Source organism: Erigeron canadensis, chromosome 5, assembly GCF_010389155.1.
Source record: "Erigeron canadensis isolate Cc75 chromosome 5, C_canadensis_v1, whole genome shotgun sequence".
Lineage (NCBI taxonomy): Eukaryota > Viridiplantae > Streptophyta > Magnoliopsida > Asterales > Asteraceae > Erigeron > Erigeron canadensis.
In genome coordinates this window covers 9652836-9667996 of record NC_057765.1, presented here as the reverse complement: position 1 = coordinate 9667996, position 15161 = coordinate 9652836, and the positions used below count along the sequence as shown (strand labels likewise).

The 15161-nt window shown below is 32.3% G+C and overlaps 1 pseudogene; it reads left to right on the top strand.

The window, feature by feature from the left end:
- The first annotated feature begins 2443 nt into the window (after window positions 1-2443).
- Window positions 2444-5292, top strand: LOC122600623 (annotated as a pseudogene).
- The last annotated feature ends 9869 nt before the right edge of the window (window positions 5293-15161 follow it).

Here is a 15161-nt window from a genome sequence, read left to right as displayed (position 1 = left end):
TATTTATATAAACTTGTGAAAAAGAAAAGATTGGATCTTAATTTGTTTTTGAAAATAGAAAAGCCATGAAATACCTTAATCCTAGTGTGACTTTGAAATGAAATTTACGATGAATGAATGATAATCGATAATATTTTCTTATCATAAAGTCAATTATAAATTAATGTTTATATCTGAATTATCTAAAAGTCTGATAAGATTGAAATTCTGATTTTTCTAAAAGAACTATACGAATAAATTTAAATATTTAAATTTAGATTCGGATTGATATCAAATCATACTTTATATATAAAAAAATACAATTAAGATTGAAACTTTAGATTTTGTATACGGTCCATATATAATAATAGTTAGATTGAAATTTAAATTTGAGTTAATTAATTAATATTAGTATTATTATTATTATCTCTCTATTCACAGTCAAACCTCTATAAATTGATATTCGATAAATTAATAACTTCGATAAAGCTAATAATTTGTTCGGTCCCAACTTGGGATCAGTAGAAAATTGGACTCAATCAATAAAATAATAAGATAATAATTTTTTTGAAATCTCAATGTATTTGTATTGGTCACAACAAAACTATAAATTAATAATTATTAGGAGCTTTCAAATTTTAATATTACTTCGTAAAAAGCCACATTTTTTTTAACTTCAAATCTATAATGAGTTTATCTTTAAATCTTCTCATTGTACTCAAGAGTTACGGTATTGTTTTTTCATAGTGTAACAAAAAGTTGTGAAGAGTTTTTGCTGTCCACAATGCTTATTTTTAAAGTTAATGAATCATCCTCAACTTCGTCATCAACAAGATTTTGATTGATTTCGCCATAATTTCTTTAATACTTTAAACCTCATAACCTTCATTATTTACATCAGGAATTAATAAGAATGTGATTCATATCCATTTTGTGTGGATAATGCATACTCATAATCAAGTTCTCAAGCTCACGGATGTCTTTTCCACAACTTACATTGTAAAACCTCTTTAAATTAATAAAATATTAAGTTATCGATATAATAATATCTTGCTAAATTGATAAAATATCCCGGTCGTAGGATTTTTGCTTGTCAAATTTTTGTTATTTTTGGTTATATTAAAACTTGATTAAATATTTAATATTTAGTATTAATAATTTGTAGTCAATACTTCATATTAATGATGTTAACAATGTATCTCGATTCTTTAAAAGATATTCAGCATGTTATCTTTAATTTAAATAGATATATACGTATATAGTTTTAAACAATAGCCAAAGATCCATATATATAGGCGAACGAGTTGTATTCATTTAAAAACAAGGGTTTTTTTAAAAACCAGGAAACTAATCTATACTATTGGATCAGATGTAACCTAAGGCCAGAATCATTTAATAAAAAAAAATGGGAGAATCTTATATATCCCCCTCTTAACTTCTAGATTAACATATATACCCAACTAAATATTATAATAACAGTTATCACCAATCTAAATACTAAAACTCTCAAATATACCCAACTTATTAAAAAAATTAATTAAAACAATTTTACATAATTAAGTTCTCATCTTGCCCTTAATAACTTTTTTGGAAATGCACAAAATATACAATAACTAAACACTTAAAGATACAGCATGTCAATCTTCATTGTATCAAATCGTAACTCATAAAAACTGCTACACTCCAAACCATGTAGTGACAAAACAAATAAGAAAACTCATTCTTGAAGCATATAAACTAAGCTGAACAATCCAATAGGGATAATGTCTATACAAACACAAATAACAACAGCAAAAGTAAAATGCACAAAAAGTAAGAAACTCATAAATATGATTTTTCTTCCTTTTTGTGATCATCTACGGTGTCTTTTTTTCCATTAAATTAATTTGATTTAAATACATGACAGTGCAAACGAACAACTTTAAAGCCTAGAAGCTAGGATGTGAAATATGAATCAAAATATTATTGATTAGTTAGATAGCACACACATCAATATAGGACATTCATTCAATATATACACTACTAAGAATTATTTGATACAAACGGCAATTGAAATTTAAGAAACGCTATGCATGTTCATATAGAGGATATATATATAAAAAAAACAGTATTGATCTTGGAGAGATAATCATGGATTAGTGAGAGAAAAAATGAATTAGGGATTAATTGCCACTTATAAGAGGATATAATGGTCAATATATTTGTAATTTATATTTGTTAAAAATTTTGAGGTTCTAATTAATATTAGAATTGACTAAATGGGTTTGCATGATAAGTTAAGTGTTAAAAATGGATATATATGATATTATCTAATTTAACTGGGTAAATATGTGATTTTAGAAGTTGATAAGAATAAATATGATAAAATCTCAAAAAAAAACACGGAGGGGCAAAAAGGTCATTTTTCACGCATTATATAAACCAAAAAAAACACCACACTCCTCCTTCACTCACGCTCCCTCCGGCGATCCAAAACCCTAGACCGCCACAAACCACCGCGGAAATCCTCTTCATCATCCAAAACTGTTCCTCGACGTCGATAATCAACGTCAAACACTCTCCCTGACTTCCTCTTCATCTTCCTTCGATCTATTTTTTTCGATTCGTATTGTTAATCTCCGCCGGAATTCAACTTCAATTAACGTCGCCGCCATCAATTAAAACAGTAACTGAATCTGAATTGTTAATAAATGGAGGAAGACGATGTGATAATCGATGAGGAACTCGAAGAAATAGTAAACAATAAGTGAATCTTAAACACAAGCTATTTGTATCTGTTAATAGGTTTTTTTCGCTTAATGACAGTTAGATTTCCATGTAATTTTGATAATTTGTAGGTTTGATTTAAACTGTTTGAAACTCGATATGCTTTGAATGTGAAACACAAGGTGTTTATATGTTTCTGTTGATTAATGACCATTAGATTTCATGTAATTGTGATTATTGGTAGGTTTGAATCAAATATTTGATAATCATTATGCTTAGAGTGTAAATAAATAATTCTCCGGTGTTAAAAAATTTCAACTTTTTGTCTGCCAGCCGGTGTTCTACAATGTGCGAGCTTGTATAAGTTTGATTAGGACTGAGCAAGCCATGTCATATCGAGCATGCAAAACATGTAACAAGAAAGTTAATGAAGCTCTTGATTCTGGTTACTGGTGTGAAGCATGCAAAAAGAACAATGCTAGCTGCAGTTTGAGGTTTGTCTGATTTTGGCTAATTAACTTACCTTATTATAGTGACTAAGTACAATATTTCAACTATACTTAATTTGTTGTCGTTTCAGGTATATATTGAGTGCAAATTTTTCTGATGCAAGTGGCGGAGCTTGGTTTTCAGTTTTTAGTGAAGAAGCTGAGAAAATAATTGGCTGCTCGGCTGATGAGCTTGATAAAATGAAGTCACAGGTAAAAACCATAAAAGTTTTACATAAAAGCTTGCAAATTTTACAAATACTGTATAAGACTAGTTGTTAGCTATTAAGGTTTTTTTTTTTTTTGTATAAAATAGTAATGTTTAGGATATACTATGGAAAAGAAAAAAAAACAAACATTTTGTTACAGCGTTGTTTGTATGGATGCCGATATAATTTATTCACAGGTGGACTGTTTTAAATTGGCTTAATTGTGACCCATGTCTAAGGGTGTCCCACCTGATAGTGGATTTAAAACACTAGTTGAAGAGTTGGGTCTGACCATGGAAGCTGTTGCATATGTTTATTAGCATGTTATTTCGTACTTTGGATTCTGTATGCACATATTGAGTGGTAGTGCAGATTACACTTCTTTTTGTTTAATGAAGTCTCTTTTTTAATTCTGGTTGTCTGTGAGACAATGGTGGCCAGAATGGCGCCTGTTGTCCTCACAGGTTCAAACCACCCCTAAAAACGTAGATATAAGTCTACCTTGTCACCAGGCGTCTCTGGGAGGTTTTTGAGCTGACCTTGGCTACTTAGGGTGATGGGGCTACAATAACATGAGGCGATGGTATGCAGTGTCTTGGCGGCGCATTTCACGTTTGGGCATTTATAGAAAATAAAGCGCCTTGTTTTTCTTGGCGACATTTTCTTAGTATCTTGTTGGACCATCGGGTTGGGCCGGTTTTTAAGTCTGGGATATGAAAATAAAGGGCGTCTCTTTTTCTGCACTATCAACACAATTTGAGGGCCAACATAAAAAGAGGATGATGGTGGTACGGTTCCTAGAGATAGTAGTGTTTATCACTTGTCTCAATGAATGTTATTTACTTTCGAAATTGCAAAATAGCCAACTGTGAAACTATTACTTGCTAGTCATTATGATTTTGTGAAAACTTTTAGTATGTAACTGAAGCATGAAATATCTTTTGTATCTTTGTTATGTAGATCAGTAGAAGTGAGTTTTTGTAGCAAATAAGACTCTGATACTAGTATTTGGTAAAATAAGACTCTGATCGCGGAGGTGTGTGCCTAGACCCTAATCATGTTGACCTTTATCGCCTCAGAGTACCTATCGCCTTTTTAAAACAAGAACCTTCCTAGATAAACATCTTGGGGAGGGCCATGGAAATGGTTCAGAAACAATCACGGGGATGCCCCAATATGGCTGAGTACATCTGAGTCAAAGATTCGCCCTCCTTTGGTAACTTGAAATAGGGAAATCCCCTTCTGTTTATCATAGACTAATTTGCGACCTGTTTGATCCATATTACTTACAAGTTAAAAGGGTTGATATTCATTACATTGGCTTATTCTTATACATGTTATCAATCAATAGGCACCGATCTCATGCTACCCAGGATAAAAATCATTCACTCAAAACTTATATTGAGAGGAGGTGCCAAGCGACCTGCTGCAGATTCATCAGAACCAACTTTTGATAATTTTTAAGACTTATTGTTTCTTTGGTACTTGCAGGATGACTTTACAGAATTCCAAACACAACTTAAAATGGCAACATGGGTGCCTCATCTTTTCCGTGTAATGGTTGCACCACGAGAAGAAACAAAGGATTACAGTCAAGTCTGTTGCTCCAGTTGATTTTGCAGCGGAATCCAAGTTCTTGCTGGATGGGATATCTTCAATGAAAGTTTAGAATATATTATTGGTCTCTATATTGAGTCGGTTTCGTGTCCTTAAAGATGTATCTACATAAACTTTAGTTTTTGGTGAAGGTTATAGTTTGGTTAGGCTTATTATGTTGGATCTATGTGCATTGCACCTTTTCATATGAAGTGTGACAATTGGCCTGGTTCTTGTAGGTGGGGAAGTGGTGGCGTAATGGTACACTTTAGATATGTATGTATGTATATGTAATGTATATGTATGTTCTGTCAGTTTTGGTTACTAGAATTCATAAAATGGCTATACACAAGATGTTATAAATCCAAAACACATTGTGTTTTGGTTTCAAGAATTCATAAAATGGCCATACACAAGATGTTTTAAATCCAAAACACATTGTGTTTTGGTTTCAAAAATTCATAAAATGGCCATACACTAAACCTTAATTGTTAATCCGAAGGGAAAACTACATTCTAAAATCCCAAAATCTAAACCCTAAATACCTAAAGAGGATGAGGGTTCCCACTCTAGGGTTTAGGGTTTAAAGCCCGAGTGTTAGCTTCAAACCCTAAACCCTAGAGCGGGTACACGGAACGCTTTAGGGTTTAGGGTTTGAAGTCGTAGGGTTAGCTTAACGGCTAACCCTATCACTTCAAACCCTAAACCCTAAAGCTTAATTGCTAATCCGAGGGGAAAGATACATTCTAAAAACCCAGGAAAATCCAAACCCTAAACCCTAAAATCTAAACACTTAAAACCTAAAAAGGATGAGGGTTCCCGCTCCAGGATTTAGGGTTTAAAGCCTGAGGGTTAGCCGACCTTCAAACCCTAAACCCTAGAGCGGGTACACGGTACGCTTAAGGGTTTAAGGTTTGAAATAGTAGGGTTAGCCGTAGGGTTAGCCTAACGGCTAACCCTACAACTTCAAACCCTAAACCCTAAGCTACATTGTAAAACCCGAGGGGAAAGTTACATTCTAAAACCCTAAATGCTAAACCCTAGAATGCTAAAGCCTACAGATAGGGGACGGATGTATACAGTACGCTTAAGAGTTTAGGGTTTGAAGTTACTACTTCAAACCCTAAACCCTAAGCTAACCCTACTACTTCAAACCCTAAACTCTATGCTACATTGTAAAACCCGAGGGGAAAGTTACATTCTAAAACCCTAAAATGCTAAAGCCTACAGATGGGGGACGGATGTATACAGTAGCGGCAAAGACATCGTTATTGGCAGTCACCATCTCTGTGGGGGTTTTCCGGCGACTGGTCTATTGGTCGAAGTCTACAACTGTCGGTCATAGATCAAATATATCTAATTTCTTTTCTTTCCAGATTTATACTTCTTTGTTGATAATGTTATTCCATATATAAACTTCTAGATTTATAATGTTAGATTACCTTAGTTGAGTTCAAATTCGGGTTTATTTCAATCCAATTCGATGACATCGTGGTCGGATTCTAATCCAGATCATGTTTGTTGTTTAAATCGGTCCAAATCTGGGTATTGTTACTTCGAAAATCTTTGTTTTTTTTTTTTGAAGATCTGGAAAAATTTGGGTTTTGTTGAGGAGAGAGATTCAGATATGAAGATATGAGCATGAGAGAGAAGCAGAGATGAAGAAATTGGTCAACCATGTACAAAGAATGAAAGTATAAGGGTGTTTCACTTCAATAAAATTTGATATTATGAAACCGTGTAAACCAAGAGAAGTACATGGTGTATCCAGTGATTAAACTCATATAATAACTATCAGATTACAATGCAGATAATAAGATGATGATTGAATTTATAATATGTGAGAAATATATTAAAGCATGACTAATGATATATAATATTTATAAATCCTAAAAAAAATATGATCTATATTTAAGGAAAATCAAAGATGAAAAACACACACAAAGAAAATTTAACAAAAGAAAAAGCGTTCAATAATTGCATTCGTTTATATGAATAATTAAATAATTACTATTAGTGAAAAAATAAAAGGGAAAAATGTTAAAGAAAAACAAAACACAATTCATTAGTAACGATAACAATATATTATTGGGTAATGATATTGTTACAACATAAATTAGCCATTTACAACAAATGTACATATTTCATTGTACAATATACAACTGTGTAATGCAGATATTGTTGTACATAGCTAAATGTTGGCAAAAGATTAAGAATGCTACATAATCACAAAATATCCTCTCCTAGTTATATAGAGAGAAGAGATATAGATTTATCTTTTAATATTTTGTTAAAAACTTCAGATTTCATATTTGTATGCATAAAGCTATAAGACTAAGAGGAGTAGCCAGTTACCTCTCAAATATCTCGCCGGGAACGCCCGAGCTCGGTCCTGAGGGGCGTTCCGGCATTTAAAAATGCGTGCCCTTTGCATTCCAAACGCGTCCGATAAGCCTCTAATTCTTTTGTCTTTTTCGTTTTTGAGCATTTATTTTGGGTTTTTTTTAAGCAATAAATTTTCAATCTATATATACTACACATTTCATTTCCTCATTTTTATACCTCTTCTTCCTTTTCTTTTTATTTTCTTTATTCATCTCTTAATTTTTATACACTCAAATAACAAATGGGTAGAGCTTGGACAACAGATGAGACTATGAATTTAGCGAGAGCTTGGCTTCAGGTAGCTGAAGATCCAAACGTAGAGAGTTACCAACAACAAAGAACATTTTGGATCCGTGTAAGGGAAATATTTATTAATCTCGAAAATCATCATGGCGAGCAAAGGAGCCTTGAGAGTGTGCAAGGAAAATGGTAGAAGATGCGCCACTCAATTCAGGAGTTCGAGCACATCCATGCTCGTTTGAACAACGAATTAAACGATATGCGTGTCAAAGTTGCTTTAGCTGAGTATCGTATGACGCATCCTGATTTTCTGTACATTCTGGAGTGGGCATTGCTACGAGCTAGTCCAAGATTTATGATGTGATTTTATCGAAGATATTTTAATTTGTTATCTATCTATGTTATTCGGTTTTATGTTTTGTGTGTGTTTAAAAAATATGTATGTTTTATTATGTTTTATGTATGTTTAAAATAAATGTGTGTTTAATGTATTTATGTTTTACTTGTTTTTAGTTAATGTATTTATGGTTTACTTGTTTTTATTTAATTTAATATGTCACCAAAAATTAAACACATCACATAAAACATTACATTTATTTTGATAACATTAGATTTATTTTAAACACATCACATGAAATTAAACATTACATAACACTTAACACAAACACATTAACTAAAAATTAAGCACTAAACACGAATTATGGGGTGGAACGCCAACCATAAAGGGAATCGGTCGATGAAATGTCATTGTCACCGTCATTACGGCGCTAGTATTCATAGTGATAATCTTCCTCTTCCAAGGGAAAATCGTTGACGTATTCTTCACCAGGGTCGGTCTCGTATCCTTCATGTCTTCCGTCATCGTGAATTCGGTTCTGACCACATGTAACTGGCCGAAGTTCTCCACTTTCAATTCGAGCCATGGTATCATCAAATGCCTCGTTGAATTCTTCATTAGTCATGTCGTTCGTTGCTTGCAAGTTTGGTCGGACAGAAATTTCCTCCGTCAGGGTGAATTGAAGGTGTCGTGGGTGTAGCCACGAGGTTCAGGTTGAAGCTGAATGGGTGACTGAATGGGAGTACGACTTGCTTCACCTCGTGCTCTTCCTTGCCCCGTTTGCCCTCGTGCTCTGCCCCGTCCTCTACCTCGTGTCGGTTGCGGTTGTCAGATAGGACGGTTTGGTTCATTTCGTGCTCTCCCTCACCCAAAGTTCATGGTTATAGGTGTGTGTGTGGTATGTGGATTTTTTGGAAATTTTTAGTTGTGTTTTTGGAATGAGAGAGTAAAGGTATTTATAGGTGAAAAAGTATAAATTTGAAAAGTAGCCGTTATTATTCAATCTATCCGTTAATATTCAAATTCTGTATTTATTTTTATATTTATTTACATTATTTCCAAAAATTAATTATAAAAAAAAAAGAATGCCTTTGGAGGAAATACCCTACTCCAAGGGTTTGCCCAAAAAAAGAAGAATATCTCTAATAATTATAAAATGTCACATGTCGTGTTGTGAGTGGTGGAGGGACATTCCCAAAAAAAAAGGGAAAGCCTCCAAACCTCTTAGTCTAAAAGCCCTTTACCAAAATAAAAATATATATATATCTAAAATGATTAAATTACACTATACTTGTTGTTTTATGTTTCTTATTTTAGTTTATTTTTTAATACATAAAACTTAATTTCAAAACTAAAACATAAAAGTTAATCTTCCACAATCCAAAAAGTTGCCTTCTTTCGTAACATCACCCTTTTCTTCAAACCTTTCTCCCACAGACTACATACGAGTATTATGGATTTACCACGAACTACTAATAAATGTTAATAACACTTGCAAGCAATGTTTTAAAACTGGTATAATGGTTGTTCCAGTGTGGTGATCTTTTCAATATTATTTGTATTACCGGTATTACCAAAAATACTAGCCGTTACGACTAATTTATTTAAAAAAAATATAAAATAGTACAAAACTTGTTAAGATTTAATAAAAATAGTCAAAATATAATTAGAATTCACTCAAAAATAATATCAAATTGATATTTTATAACAAAATATAAGTTTTAAAGTTCACAAATAACAAAAAATATAACTAAAGTATCATATAGTAATTTTTAAAAAACTTCAAAAGAGAAAATGAAAATAACAGAACGCTAATACCGTTACGTTAATTACAGGAAAATATCGGAGATACCGACATGTATTAAATAATGAAAATATCGGACAAAATATGAGTATAGTTGTACTTAGGTACCCTTAAGTACCGATATTACCGGTAATACTAGACTTAAGTATTTTAAACATTCCTTGCAAATCATCAAGAAAGCTTTTGTACTCAATATAAGGAAACCGAATTTGAAATTTCATTTATTTCCATAACCCCAACCTTCAAAGTGGCCGAATCCTTTAGAAACCAACAACAAACTCTATCTTTTATCACTTTATTGATCGTACGAGATGGGTATCCGCACAATGCAGCGGCTGTGACGGCAACGGATGGTGTTAGTGGCGGTAGTGGTAACGATGTGGTTATTAATCTAAAGGTAATTGACGTAAATGGTAGTGTAGTTATTTTATGGTTAAGTGATGTATCTTTTGTAAATAACTTTATTAAGAATATTATAGACATATTAGGTGGAAATATTTAAATTAATTAATATGGGTGTAAAATATTTTAAGAATATATTGGGTAGATTTAGTGTGTGAGTTAGTAATGTGTTGAAAATTAAAGGTATTCTTGGTATTTTAAATGTAGAGAGTTGAAAAAAGGATGATAGTTTGTTTATTAATATAGTATAGATATAGATAGATATAGATATAGATTACATTAAACTATCTAATAACTACTAACTCGTTTGATATTATAATTTATAACCAATCGTCTTGTTAATAAAACAAAATTTAAGATATGTATAACAAATTTAATTTTTATTGGCGTAGATAATTTTACACTTCCATTTAAAACAATTTTAAATTAAAAACTTGTAATATTAGTAATTTGTTAAATAAATAATTTCAGATATTTTTTTAAATAAATCTGTTTTGAAAAAATAATAATGAAAATGATAATGTCAGCGATAAAGGTTCTTATTCATAGTTTATTATATATATAAAAACTAATATATTATACATAAAAAAATTTCCTTAAATTTTCCCCTGACAATACAAGTTATAATGCACCCAAATTGTTTATATAGACTACTTTTATGACGGTCATTAATAAAGCCCAATAAATTAAAGGAGCAAGACACTAGACTAGACAATGATACTAGTGTTAATGTTAGATTCATCAGGTTTTATACACTTATTAATTTGTATGGAATTAGCACGATCTGACGATCAACTTGTGGTAACGATCAACTTGTGGTAAGAATGATTATAATATGGGAAGTGATAATCATACCACAATATTTGATATATTTATTACATTGTATATGTTTTAAAGCACACTGTACAAATATGCAATGCACAACAGTAATAAATTTATTAAATTATGCGGTATGAATATAAATTACATTATATTATAGGCATGAATTCTAATTTTAGATAATGTTAGACGAGGGCCTCCAATGTGATTGTTCATTTATTCATTTAATGTCTAATTAACATTGAATGTAAAAAGGTTTGACTAAAAAGAGCATCTACCTTAATCTTAATGGTCTCCTCACCTTAAAATGGTTGGGATGGTATCTATTTGATCATTGTCGTTTTCTTTTTAGAACAAAAAGAAAAACACTAAACAAAGCAATATGTCGATTGCAACGAATAGAAATTTTGACTTCATTTAACTATTTAATTAATATGAAAGGTAGGGTCCAAAGCATTTAATGAGGAAGACGTTGGAGGGATAAAAAGGAAATAAAAGAAGGGCCATGTGGGGAAAACGCGTTGAAATTGTGTGCAGTTTACAGGTGGAAAAACTGTAAACAATCCAAGGATTTAGGTCGGTGTTCGGTCCAACCAAGAATCCTTTCAGTAGTTTGTTTAGACCCAGTCCAAGATAACTGCCGCCGTAATCCAATTTTTTTTAGAATATAAGCCTATATATAATCACGAGTAAGGGTGTTCATCGAACCGTCAAACCGCTTAATCCGGACTAAACTGTGCTATTTGGTTTGGTTTGGTCGGATTGAATTATTAAAGTCTGGTCCGGTGATTTAAGTTTTGAAAAATCGGGTTATTGGTCCGGTTACAGTTTGAGCAAAGAAAAAACCGCATAAAACTGGACCAGACCGTACTTTATACTTTCATAAATCGATAAGAAAATTACTTTATCTAAAGTTATAAAGGTTAAACATTGTACGAAAATAAACACTTTTATACTCCAAATTCCTTAGAGTTTCATTATAAAAAGAAACAAACTTTTATTTTAAATATATAATTAATTATACATTTATAATATAAACAAAAACTTTTTCAATTTGTGGGTGTTATACCTGCTATTAACATATGAATAAAGTTTTAACATAAATTTCGAATATATTAAAACAAATAGTTTGACCCGCTAGTAATTCTTTTAATATGTACACTTCTAATTTTAAGTGTTTGTTATGAATCTTAACACAAATCTTGACAATTATATAAAGAATTATATGAGAATAAAAGAAAGAAAAAATAAACTTGAAAAACCGTCAAACCGTCCAAACCGGACCGGCTCACATGGTTTGGTCTGGTTTGGTCTGACAATATACTTGGTTTGGTTTGGTTTGATAGATGTTAAAACCGTAATTGTCGGTTTGGTTTGAGATTTAGTCAAAAACCGGACCAAACCGGTCCATGAATACCCCTAATCACGAGTACGTGCAACGGAAAAATCGAAACATATATGTAATCAAATTAATTAATAAAGAATAGAATTGAGATGTGTACCTTATGCAAAACTCCAATAAATAATAATAATGATATTATTATGATTTAGGGTTTAAAGTAAAACCCCTCTACGATCGCACACTAGACACCTCTTATACCGTATGCTAATACCCCAATCACGAATCAAACAACCCTTTGCTTAAACCCCTTGTAGTCGAACCAAACAAAACCCAAAACCCTTTGATTTTACTACCTACGGCCGAACCAAGAAAGATGAGAGGAGAAGAGATATTTTCTTATGTGAATGAATGTAAAACCCTTTAAATTAAGTTCTCTATATATAGAGAATAATTAGGGTTTAGTTACTTGGTGATCAAGTTTAACAAATTATAACCCCCCCCCCCTCCCACCCAATTAGGAATTAGGGTCCAACTCTAATTTCCTAATTTTGCATTTAATCCTCTTTTTAATTAATTAAATACAATTAACACTTTAATTTATTTAAATTAAACATTTCGTGATCAAATTAGTTAATATATTACTTTAATATACTAATTAATAATATAGAGTTACTGTGTCATTTCGTGTGACCCCGTAGGCTTAAATTATTTACGGACATGCGTTTATTATAACGTGATCACATACCAATAGCTCCCCCTTGAGCATGTTATTATAAAGGCAATAACATTGGTTAACGTCTAGCAACACGCCAATGCCCCCGAAAATATTTAAGGATAGTTTCTTAAATTATCATTTGAAATGATTTAGTCTTTAATATTCCCTTGTTTCAAATACCCTTGTTAATTATGAATATGGATCAATGCCATTTCATAATTTAACGATTCTGTTTCTCATTTCTACGATTAATCAAGATTACCAAATCAATCAAGACCTCATCTTAAGTTCATTTGGGTATGGCCATACAAACATCTTAATTAATTAATGAGTGCGCCAAATGGTATCATACTTCAGTTGCAAATTGAAGGAACAAATCCCCTATTGACTACAAGTGTCTAGTCATGTCGTTTCACTACATTTATGAAAATAGCCCTTTATTACTACCTTGTTCAGGTGAGTTAGAACTATATCAAGAAAATGCAATCTACACATGCACAACCTACTTGTATCTCAAGTTTAAGGATAAATAAAGTAACTATTTCACGAATTTTACTTGTTGACGCCTATCCATAAAATGAAATTCGTTAAGTGGGGTAAGTACGATATTCACCTCTTTGAATACCATGTGAGTTTGGTACGGCTATCTTCAAAATATTCCCTTAAATATTTTCACCAATCTCTCACATTTGCCTTAGTTTAAATATATTCCCATATAATTAATCGACAATGGACGTTTAGAATATTTAAATAATATTCATGGATCTAAACATGTAAATATAGGACACAATAATTATAAAATGAAACCACTATACCAAGTATAAAATTCATTTATTAAAATAACAATCGTTTAACATCCCATTATCCAAACACCAATCACAAATTTACATGATATAACTTAGCAATATCTAAGACCTATGCCCTTCGCATGCTTATTGAGCTTTCCTTTTGACAATGCCTTTGTAAAAGGATCCGATAAGTTACAATCTGTGTGAACTTTGAGTAATTTGATTTCACGCGATTTGATTTGCTCACGAACATAGTGATATCTTCTCTGGTAATGTCTGACACCTTTTTGAACTCCAGGATCATTGGCAATGACAATTGCTCCCGCATTATCACAATACAAATCCATAGGTGAGTCATTTGAGGGCATCACGTCAAGCCCAGATATAAAATTTTTGATCCAAGCAGCTTCCATGGCCGCATCCGAAGCAACTATATACTCAGACTTTGTAGCAAACGTAGCAACGGTAGATTATTTCTTACTCTTCCAATCTACTGCACCTCCATTTAAAACGAAGACATATCTTAACTGAGATTTTGTATCATCTTTATCAGTCTGAAATGCAGCATCACAGTATCCAGTGACTTTAAGCTCTGCTTCGGGATTTTCTCCATACACCAAAAACAATTCTTTAGTATCATGCATGTACTTAAGAATGTTCTTCACAGCAGTTCAATGATCCTCTCAAGGATTTTGCTAATAGCAGTTAACAATATTTTGCGCGAACGCAACATCAGGTCTAGTGCATCTTACCGCATACATGATAGATCCCACAGCCGAAGCATAAGGAGTTTTTTTCATACGCTCCACCTCTTCAGGTGTAGAAGCATCGTTCTTGCTAGATAAATTAAGTCCTTCTTGCATCGGCAAATTCCCGCGCTTAGATTTTTCCATCTTGAATCTCTTCAAGATCTTATCTATATAAGCACTTTGACTTAATCCAATCAACCGTTTACTTCTATCTTTATAGATCTTGATTCCGAGTATAAATGCCGCTTCACCCAAATCTTTCATAGCGAAACACTTTCCAAGATGAGATTTGACCTCCTTCAACATTGGAATGTGTTTTCCTATTATCAATATACATACAATACAAGGAAAGTAACATTACTCCCACTAGCTTTGCGATACACACATGGCTCATCAGTATTTTTAGCAAAACCAAACTTTTTGATCTCCTCATCAAACCTTTATTCCAACTTCTTGATGCTTGCTTCAATCCATAAATGGACCTTTGAAGTTTGCACAGTTTGACAGGATGTTTCGGATCGACAAAACCTTCTGGTTGTACCATATAGACTTCCTCGTCTAGAAAACCATTCAAGAAAACGGTTTGACATCCATATGCCATA